This window comes from Mustela nivalis (genome assembly GCF_964662115.1).
Source record: "Mustela nivalis genome assembly, chromosome: 2".
NCBI classification, from domain to species: Eukaryota; Metazoa; Chordata; class Mammalia; order Carnivora; family Mustelidae; genus Mustela; species Mustela nivalis.
In genome coordinates this window covers 151,612,508-151,621,240 of record NC_139021.1, presented here as the reverse complement: position 1 = coordinate 151,621,240, position 8,733 = coordinate 151,612,508, and positions in this window count along the sequence as shown.

Below are 8,733 nucleotides of genomic sequence, written 5' to 3'. Positions count from 1 at the left end.
GACATATAAAGAAAGGGATTTATTTTATTTATGAATTTCAAATAACTTTACAAGGGCGCCTGGATGGCTCAGTCATTAAGCATTTGCCTTCAGCTCAGGTCATGATTCCGGGATCCTGGGATCAAGCCCAACCTCGGGCTCCCTGCTCAGTAGGAAGCCTGCTTCTCCTACTCTCCCTTCTTGTATTCCCTCTCTCACTGTCTCTCGCTTTATTTCAAAAGATAAAATCTTTTTAAAAAGTTAAATAAATAAAATAACTTTACATGTCAATGCCATATAATAGTTTAATCATTCTAAAAATATTTTGTGCCAGCTATTTTTTTTTTTTCCAGTGGCCACAATAATAGTTCTTGTCCCATATGGGCTTCTAGAACCTTACTAATTCCACATGAAGAAGGAAAGCCTATTTCCTCCTGCTTGTATCTGGGAGAGTTTGTGACTTGCTTGTAATGCATAGAAAGCATCAGCTCTGGAATGATTTCTGAAGCTAGGTCTGAGAAGATGATGCAGGTGCCACTTGGCTTGTTAGAATGTTTGTTCTGGAACCCAGGACCTCCGTGTTAACAGTCTCAGTGGTCTGTGGCTGCCATGCTGAGAGGAAGCCCAAACCCATCCAACTCCTGAGGAATCACATGGAAAAGCCCACTGCATGAAGGGAGAAAGAAGCTTTGCCCGTTTCCAGCTGCTCCTGCTTCCCCCACCTCTGCTGTGTCCATTCCAGCTTCTAAGGAGCTGCGATCACATGCAATATTTCTTAACCAAAACTACCGAGCCAAGCCCTTGCTGAATTCCTGGCCCATAGAAACTGTGAGAAATAACAAAGGGATTGTTGTTTTAAGCCACCCAGTTTTGAGGTGATGAAGTGATACGACAGCAATGAACCAAAGCAATTTTAAATGTCAATTACACTCAACGGATGTAGAACCAATAATGTGCATAATTAGGGAAGTCATGGCAATATGAATAACCATGGCCAAGTTTGCACGTGCACAGGCAATGACAACGATGTCATGTTGGTCCCCTGGCCAACAGCAGTTGTGAAATGCCATCTATTTTAAGATGCGTGGCAGTGGAAAAAGCCTATGCTACTTAGCATTGAAAAAATGTGGTAAAATTGGTGCAACAGAGGGACAAAGGCAGTGAAAAGAGGCAACTGGTAGGTAAGGTGGATTATTTTGAAAAAAACTTAATATTTTGTCATTAAGATGATACATGCTCATTAACAAAAAATAACAAAACAAAACATAGGAACAAGTGCAAAAACATTTACTAAGGCAGTAAAATCACCCAAATCTCACCATCCAGAGATAAACTCCTAGATTTCTAAATGTACATGAATACACATATAGAAACGTGGGCATATGCATGCTTTATAAATAAATTCATCCTACACGACAGCCTGTTTTTGTCTCACTTGAAAACATGTTGATTTCATGTTTCTACCTCAATAGATAAGATACTACCTTACTTCTTAATGATAGAATATCTTATTTACTTAACCAATCATTTAATGATGGAGATTTTGTTCTGCTTCATCTGTTCAATTTTGCCTATATGATGATGCAGCCAGGTACATCTATGCACATATGTTTTCCCTCTTGTGTAACTATCTCTTTGTGGAGAATTTCTAGATACAAGATTTTTAGATTGAATGGGTTGCTCAGTTATAATTGTGGTTGATAAAAATGCCTCCCAAAAAGGTTGTATCCATTCATATTCCTATCAACAGCTTTTGAAAATGTCCATTTTCTGTCTCCTTTGCCAAAGGAGCAGTGCAGAGCATATTACCCCAAAGTGTGCTGTTTTAATATGTTGATTATTTTGAATTAAAGGCACTTGAAAAATGGCAGTTTCAAGATGGGCACTCTGACCCTCCTTTTTATTCCTGAAGGTAGGAGATAAACCTCCCATGTGAAAGGTGTCCTCTGTATACCAGAAGGAAGGAAAACATTCTTATCACCAGTGACAGGGAACTGAGGTTGAAAGAAATCTGTTCAAGCAGACCTTGTTAAAATACATCTTATCTTCCCTTAGGCTCCCCATACACTTACTTCTCTGCATTTGCCTCTCTTTGTTCAACCTACTGTAAAGCCTGTAGGCTTTACCAATTCTTTGGGCCTCATTCCTTAGGAAGGCTCCTATGTCATGTAAAACTTAACATAAATGTGTGTGTTTTTCTCCTGTTAGTATGTCTTATGTCAGTTTAATTCTCAGGCCCGGCTGGAAAACCCTAAGAGGATAGAGGTAAAAATTTACCCCCCTACAAAAATGTTTGGGTTGTCATTCATCTGATGCCAATATTATGGTTTTAAAAGATTTCTTTTAAAAAATTGTAGGATACGAAATCAAGATACAAAAATTCATTGTGTTTCTATATTAATAACAAACTATCAGAAAGAGAAATTAAGAAAACAATCCCATTTATAGTTGCATCAGAAAGAACAAAATACTTAGGAATAAATTTAACCAAGTAAGTGAAAGACCTATAAACTGAAAATTATAAGACATTAATGAAAGAAACTGAAGAAGACACAAAGAAATGAAAATATACTCTGTGCTCATGGATTGGAATAATTAATATTGTTAAAATGTACATATTACCCAAAGTAATCTTCAGATTTAATGCAACCCCTATCAAAATTCTAATGTCATTTTTCACAGAGCAAGAACAAACAATCCTAAAATATGTATGGAACCACAAAAGACCCCAAATAGCAAAAACAATCTTGAGAAAGAAGAATAGAGCTGAAGGCAGTGCTTTCCTAAATTTCAAGCTATATTCCAAAGCTATAATAATCAAAACAATATGGTTTTAGTATAAAAAAACACATAGATCCATTCGACACAATAGAGTATCCAGAAATAGACCATGTCAGTGTGGTCAATTAATTTATGACAAAGGAGTGAAGAATATACAGTGTCTTCAGTAAATGGTGTTGGGAAAACTGGACAGTCACATACACAAAAAGAAAGAAACTGACCACTATCTTATACCATACACAAATATAAACTCAAAACAGTAAAGACTTGAACATAAGGCCTATAAAACTCCTAGAGAACATACAAGCAATAAGTTCCTTGAATAGGTCTTGAAGATGATGACTTTGGATTGACACCAAAAGTAAAAGCAACAAAAGCTAATAGACAAGTAGGACTACATCAAACTAAAAAGCTTTTGCATGCGAAGGAAACCATCAACAAAAGGAAAAGGCAAACTACTGAGTAGAAGAAAATATTTGCAAAATTATGAGTTTGGGAAGGGGATAATATCCAAAATATAGAAAGAACTCCTGCAACTCAAAAGCAAGAAAACATGGTTAAAAAATGGGCAGAGGATCTGAAGACTTTTTTCCACAGAGGACATATAGGTATATGAACAAAGATATGTGAAAAAAATGTTGATCACTAATCATCAGGGAAATGTACCTGTTCAAATAGTTACTGTCAAAGAGGTAAGAAACAACACATATTGGCAAGGATGTGGAGAAAGGGAAACCCTTGTGCACTGTAGGTGAGAACATAAATCGATATGATTATCATGGAACACAGTAGTGGAGGTTCCTTAAGAAATTAAAAATAGAACTATCATCTGATCCAGCAACCCCACTTCTGGATATTTATCTGCAAGAAACAAAAACACTCAAAAAGATACATGTACTCCTATGTTTATTGCAACATTATTTACAATAGACAAGATACAGAAACAACCTAAATGTCCATGGACAGATGACTGAATAAAGACACTGTGGACTATATATACAATGGAATATTATTCTGTCATTTAAAAAAGGAATGAGGGGTGCCTGGGTGGCTCAGTGGGTTATGAGGATCCCAGGGTCCTGGGATTGAGCCCTGCATCAGGCTCTCTGCTTGGCATGGAGCCTGCTTCCCCCTCTCTCTGTCTGCCTGCTCTCTGCCTACTTGTGATCTCTGTCTGTCAAGTAAATAAATAAAATCTTTTAAAAGAAAGTGGGGGGCAATGAGATCTTGCCATTTGCAACAATGTGGATGGACCTTGAGGGCATTATGCTAAATGAATTAAGTCAGAGAGAAAAAGACAAATACTATATAATATCACTTATATGTAGAATCTAAATACAAAAGCAAACAACTTAAAAACAGACAAACTCACAGATGTAGAGAACAGCTTGGTGGTTTCCAGAGGTAGAGGTTGGGATATGAGTGAAATGGGTGAAGGTGGTCAAAAAATACAAACTTCCAGTTATAAATAAATAAGTCCTGGGAATGTAATGTACAACATGGTAACTATGATTAATATTACTGTTCTGCATATTTGAAAGTTGCTAAGAGAGTGAATCTTAAAAGCTCTCATCATAAGAAAAAATAATTCTATAACTATGTATGGTGATGGATGTTAACTAGGCTTATTGTATTGATTATTTCACAATATATACAAATATCAAATCACCAAGTCCTATATCTGAAACTAATATAATGTTGTATGTCAATTATGCCTCAACAACAAAAAAATGGGAGGTGAGGGCCAGTTTACCATAAAAATAGTTTCACTTGCATTTCAGAAAATAAACTGTATGTATCATTTTTTTGGTCCATTGTAATTTATTTTGTTTGTAAATTGGCTATAGTCTTTGACCATTTAAAAAAAATAATTGATTTGTAAGAGCTCCTCATAGAGTGGTAGTAATTCTTTGTCCAACATGTGTGTTACTAAATGGTTTTTCCTAAGTCTCTTAAACTTACATAATTGTGGTATTTTGTTTTTGTTTTCACTGCCAGGAAATATTTAACTTCTATGTAAATTTCTATGGTTTCTGTCTTTGGTGTCAAGTTAAAAAAGAAGCATTCCAGTCTATTATTCTTGGGAGTGTTTTCTCATACATTTTTTCTTTTTTCCATTTATTAACATGCTTTATTAACTGGAATTTAATTTACGAAATGGACTTTTCCCTAAGCTGGCTAGCTGGTTGTCCCAAATTACTTTAGTGAGCAATCCCTTCCCCTGTGATTTGAAATGGCACATTTATTCTCTAAATTCTCATGATACTTGAGCGTTTCTGGGATTTTTGACTCTGCTCCTTGGCAGTCTGTCTGTCTTTCCTGTGCCAGTATCATGCATATTGTTCTTGTGGTTGTCCTTACTATTATTGCTGGATACAATAGGGATGAATATATATTTTTTTATTTTTTTATTTGGGTTTTTGTTGTTAGTTGCTATTGTAAATGTGGCAATTTTCTCACTAGTTATGGTTGATATGTGAAAAGAGCAATTGCATTTTTGTATCTTTATTTTGAAATTAGCTCTCTTACTGATTCTCTTAACAGTTCTAAAAGTTTTGCAGTTTGTTTTCCTGGAGTACACAAGTAGAAAATTATATTAACTGGAAATACTAATAATTTTGCATTCTCCCTTCAAACATGTATGCCTCATTTCATTTTCTTGATTAATTGCATTTTCTTCAATGTTCAGAATGATACTGAACAATTGCACTGGTCTGAGATATCTGATTTCTGGCTTTAAAGGAAATACTTCCATTATTTATCCACTAAGCATAATGCCAGCTTTACAGTTACAGTGTATATTATTTTTTAATATTCACGCAATATCCATTCAATCCTACGTCACATTTCTTTTTTTTTTTTTTAATCTCAAATACATTTGGAATCAAACAAATGTTTTTGGCAGCTAAGAGAGTATGGTATATTAATTTATTTACTAGTATCAAATTATCCTTACAGTCTAGAATGAATTACACTTACTCATGATCTCTTATGCTTTCAGTATTCTATTCAGTTATGTCTTCTAATATTTTATTAAGGTTTTTCTTGGTCAACATAAGCGTGGTTAGTTGCTTTCTTTTTGTTAAGGTTTGGCAATAGTATCATGTTGCTTTTAACATATATTTGGAATGTATCCTTTTCCTTTAAACTGTTCCAGGGCTCAGTAGAGAAGTTTATCCTATTTGGCTCTTAAAGATTGGGCACCTGAGTGGCTCAGTCAATTAAGTGTCTGCCTTTGGCTCAGATCCCAGAGTCTTGGGGTTGAGTCCCACATCAGACTCTCTGCAAGGAGTCTGCTTTGCTTCTCCCTCACCCTCTGCCTCTTCCACCTCTCCCCACTACTCCTACTTTCTTTCTCACTCTCTGAAAGAAAGAAAGAAAAAGAAAATCTTAAAAAAAAGAAAAGAAAAGAAAAGAAAAGGATTTGCTCACATGATTATACTGGATCTTTTTGATAGGTGGCTTAAAAAAAAAGGTTTTGTTTTTTCTTCTGACTTTGCTTTCAAGGTAAGAAACACTATCCAAAAACTGCTAGAACTTATACAGGAATTCAGTAAAGTGTCAGGATATAAAATCAATGCACAGAAATCAGTTGCATTTCTCTACACCAACAGCAAGACAGAAGAAAGGGAAATTAAGGAGTCAATCCCATTTACAATTGCACCCAAAACCATAAGATACCTAGGAATAAACCTAACCAAAGAGACACAGAATCTATACTCAGAAAACTATAAAGTACTCATGAAAGAAATTGAGGAAGACACAAAGAAATGGAAAAATGTTCCATGCTCCTGGATTGGAAGAATAAATATTGTGAAAATGTCTATGTTACCTAAAGCAATCTACACATTTAATGCAATTCCTATCAAAGTACCATCCATCTTTTTCAAAGAAATGGAACAAATAATTCTAAAATTTATATGGAACCAGAAAAGACCTCGAATAGCTAAAGGAATATTGAAAAAGAAAGCCAACGTTGGTGGCATCACAATCCCGGACTTCAAGCTCTATTACAAAGCTGTCATCATCAAGACAGCATGGTACTGGCACAAAAACAGACCCATAGATCAATGGAACAGAATAGAGAGCCCAGAAATAGACTCTCAACTCTATGGTCAACTAATCTTCGACAAAGCAGGAAAGAATGTCCAATGGAAAAAAGACAGCCTCTTCAATAAATGGTGCTGGGAAAATTGGACAGCCACATGCAGAAAAATGAAATTGGACCATTTCCTTACACCACACACAAAAATAGACTCAAAATGGATGAAGGACCTCAATGTGCGAAAGGAATCCATCAAAATCCTTGAGGAGAACACAGGCAGCAACCTCTTCGACCTCAGCCGCAGCAACATCTTCCTAGGAACAACGCCAAAGGCAAGGGAAGCAAGGGCAAAAATGAACTATTGGGATTTCATCAAGATCAAAAGCTTTTGCACAGCAAAGGAAACAGTTAACAAAATCAAAAGACAACTGACAGAATGGGAGAAGATATTTGCAAACGACATATCAGATAAAGGACTAGTGTCCAGAATCTATAAAGAACTTAGCAAACTCAACACCCAAAGAACAAATAATCCAATCAAGAAATGGGCAGAGGACATGAACAGACATTTCTGCAAAGAAGACATCCAGATGGCCAACAGACACATGAAAAAATGCTCCATATCACTTGGCATCAGGGAAATACAAATCAAAACCACAATGCGATATCACCTCACACCAGTCAGAATGGCTAAAATCAACAAGTCAGGAAATGACAGATGCTGGCGAGGATGCGGAGAAAGGGGAACCCTCCTACACTGTTGGTGGGAATGCAAGCTGGTGCAACCTCTCTGGAAAACAGCATGGAGGTTCCTCAAAATGTTGAAAATAGAACTGCCCTATGACCCAGCAATTGCACTATTGGGTATTTACCCTAAAGATACAAACGTAGTGATCCAAAGGGGCACGTGTACTCGAATGTTTATAGCAGCAATGTCCACAATAGCCAAACTATGGAAAGAACCTAGATGTCCATCAACAGATGAATGGATCAAGAAGATGTGGTATATATACACAATGGAATACTATGCAGCCATCAAAAGAAATGAAATCTTGCCATTTGCGACAACATGGATGGAACTAGAGCATATCATGCTTAGCGAAATAAGTCAAGCAGAGAAAGACAACTATCATATGATCTCCCTGATATGAGGAAGTGGTGATGCAACATGGGGGCTTAAGTGGGTACGAGAAGAATAAATGAAAGAAGATGGGATTGGGAGGGAGACAAACCAGAAGTGACTCTTAATCTCACAAAACAAACTGAGGGTTGCTGGGGGGAGGGGGTTTGGGAGAAGGGGGTGGTATTATGGACATTGGGGAGGGTATGTGTTTTGGTGAGTGATGTGAAGTGTGTAAACCTGGTGATTCACAGACCTGTACCCCTGGGGATAAAAATATATGTTTATAAAAAATAAAAAATTATATTAAAAAAAAAAAAAAGAAACACTATCCAATTTAAATTTTATTTAAAGTATTTGATCCACACCTTTGTATTGCATGTTAAAAATGTCTATCTTTAGCTAATTTTGTGCTTGTTCTTTGAGTAGTTATTATATCATATTTTGGGTTAAGTACTAATTAAATATTTTATGCTAATATTTTGATAAAGGGTGTATTTTTCAAGCAGCACAATAACTCTAACAACAAAATATAGGGCTGAGTTGGCCATAATGGAGTTAAATTTTAACTGGTGACAGTTATTCTCATTTCAAAGTTGAGTATTATTATATAAGAATTGCCCTCTGTATGTAAGTCTCAAAAAAACCTTTCCTTTTTACATATTTTTTTTAAAGCTTTTTCCCTTGGGGCACCTGGGTGGCTCAGTTGGTTAAGTGTCTGCCTTTGTTTCAGGTCATGATCCCAGGTCCTGGGATCAAACCCTGCCTTAGGCTCCCTGCTCCCCTGCTCAGGAATCCTGCTTCTCCC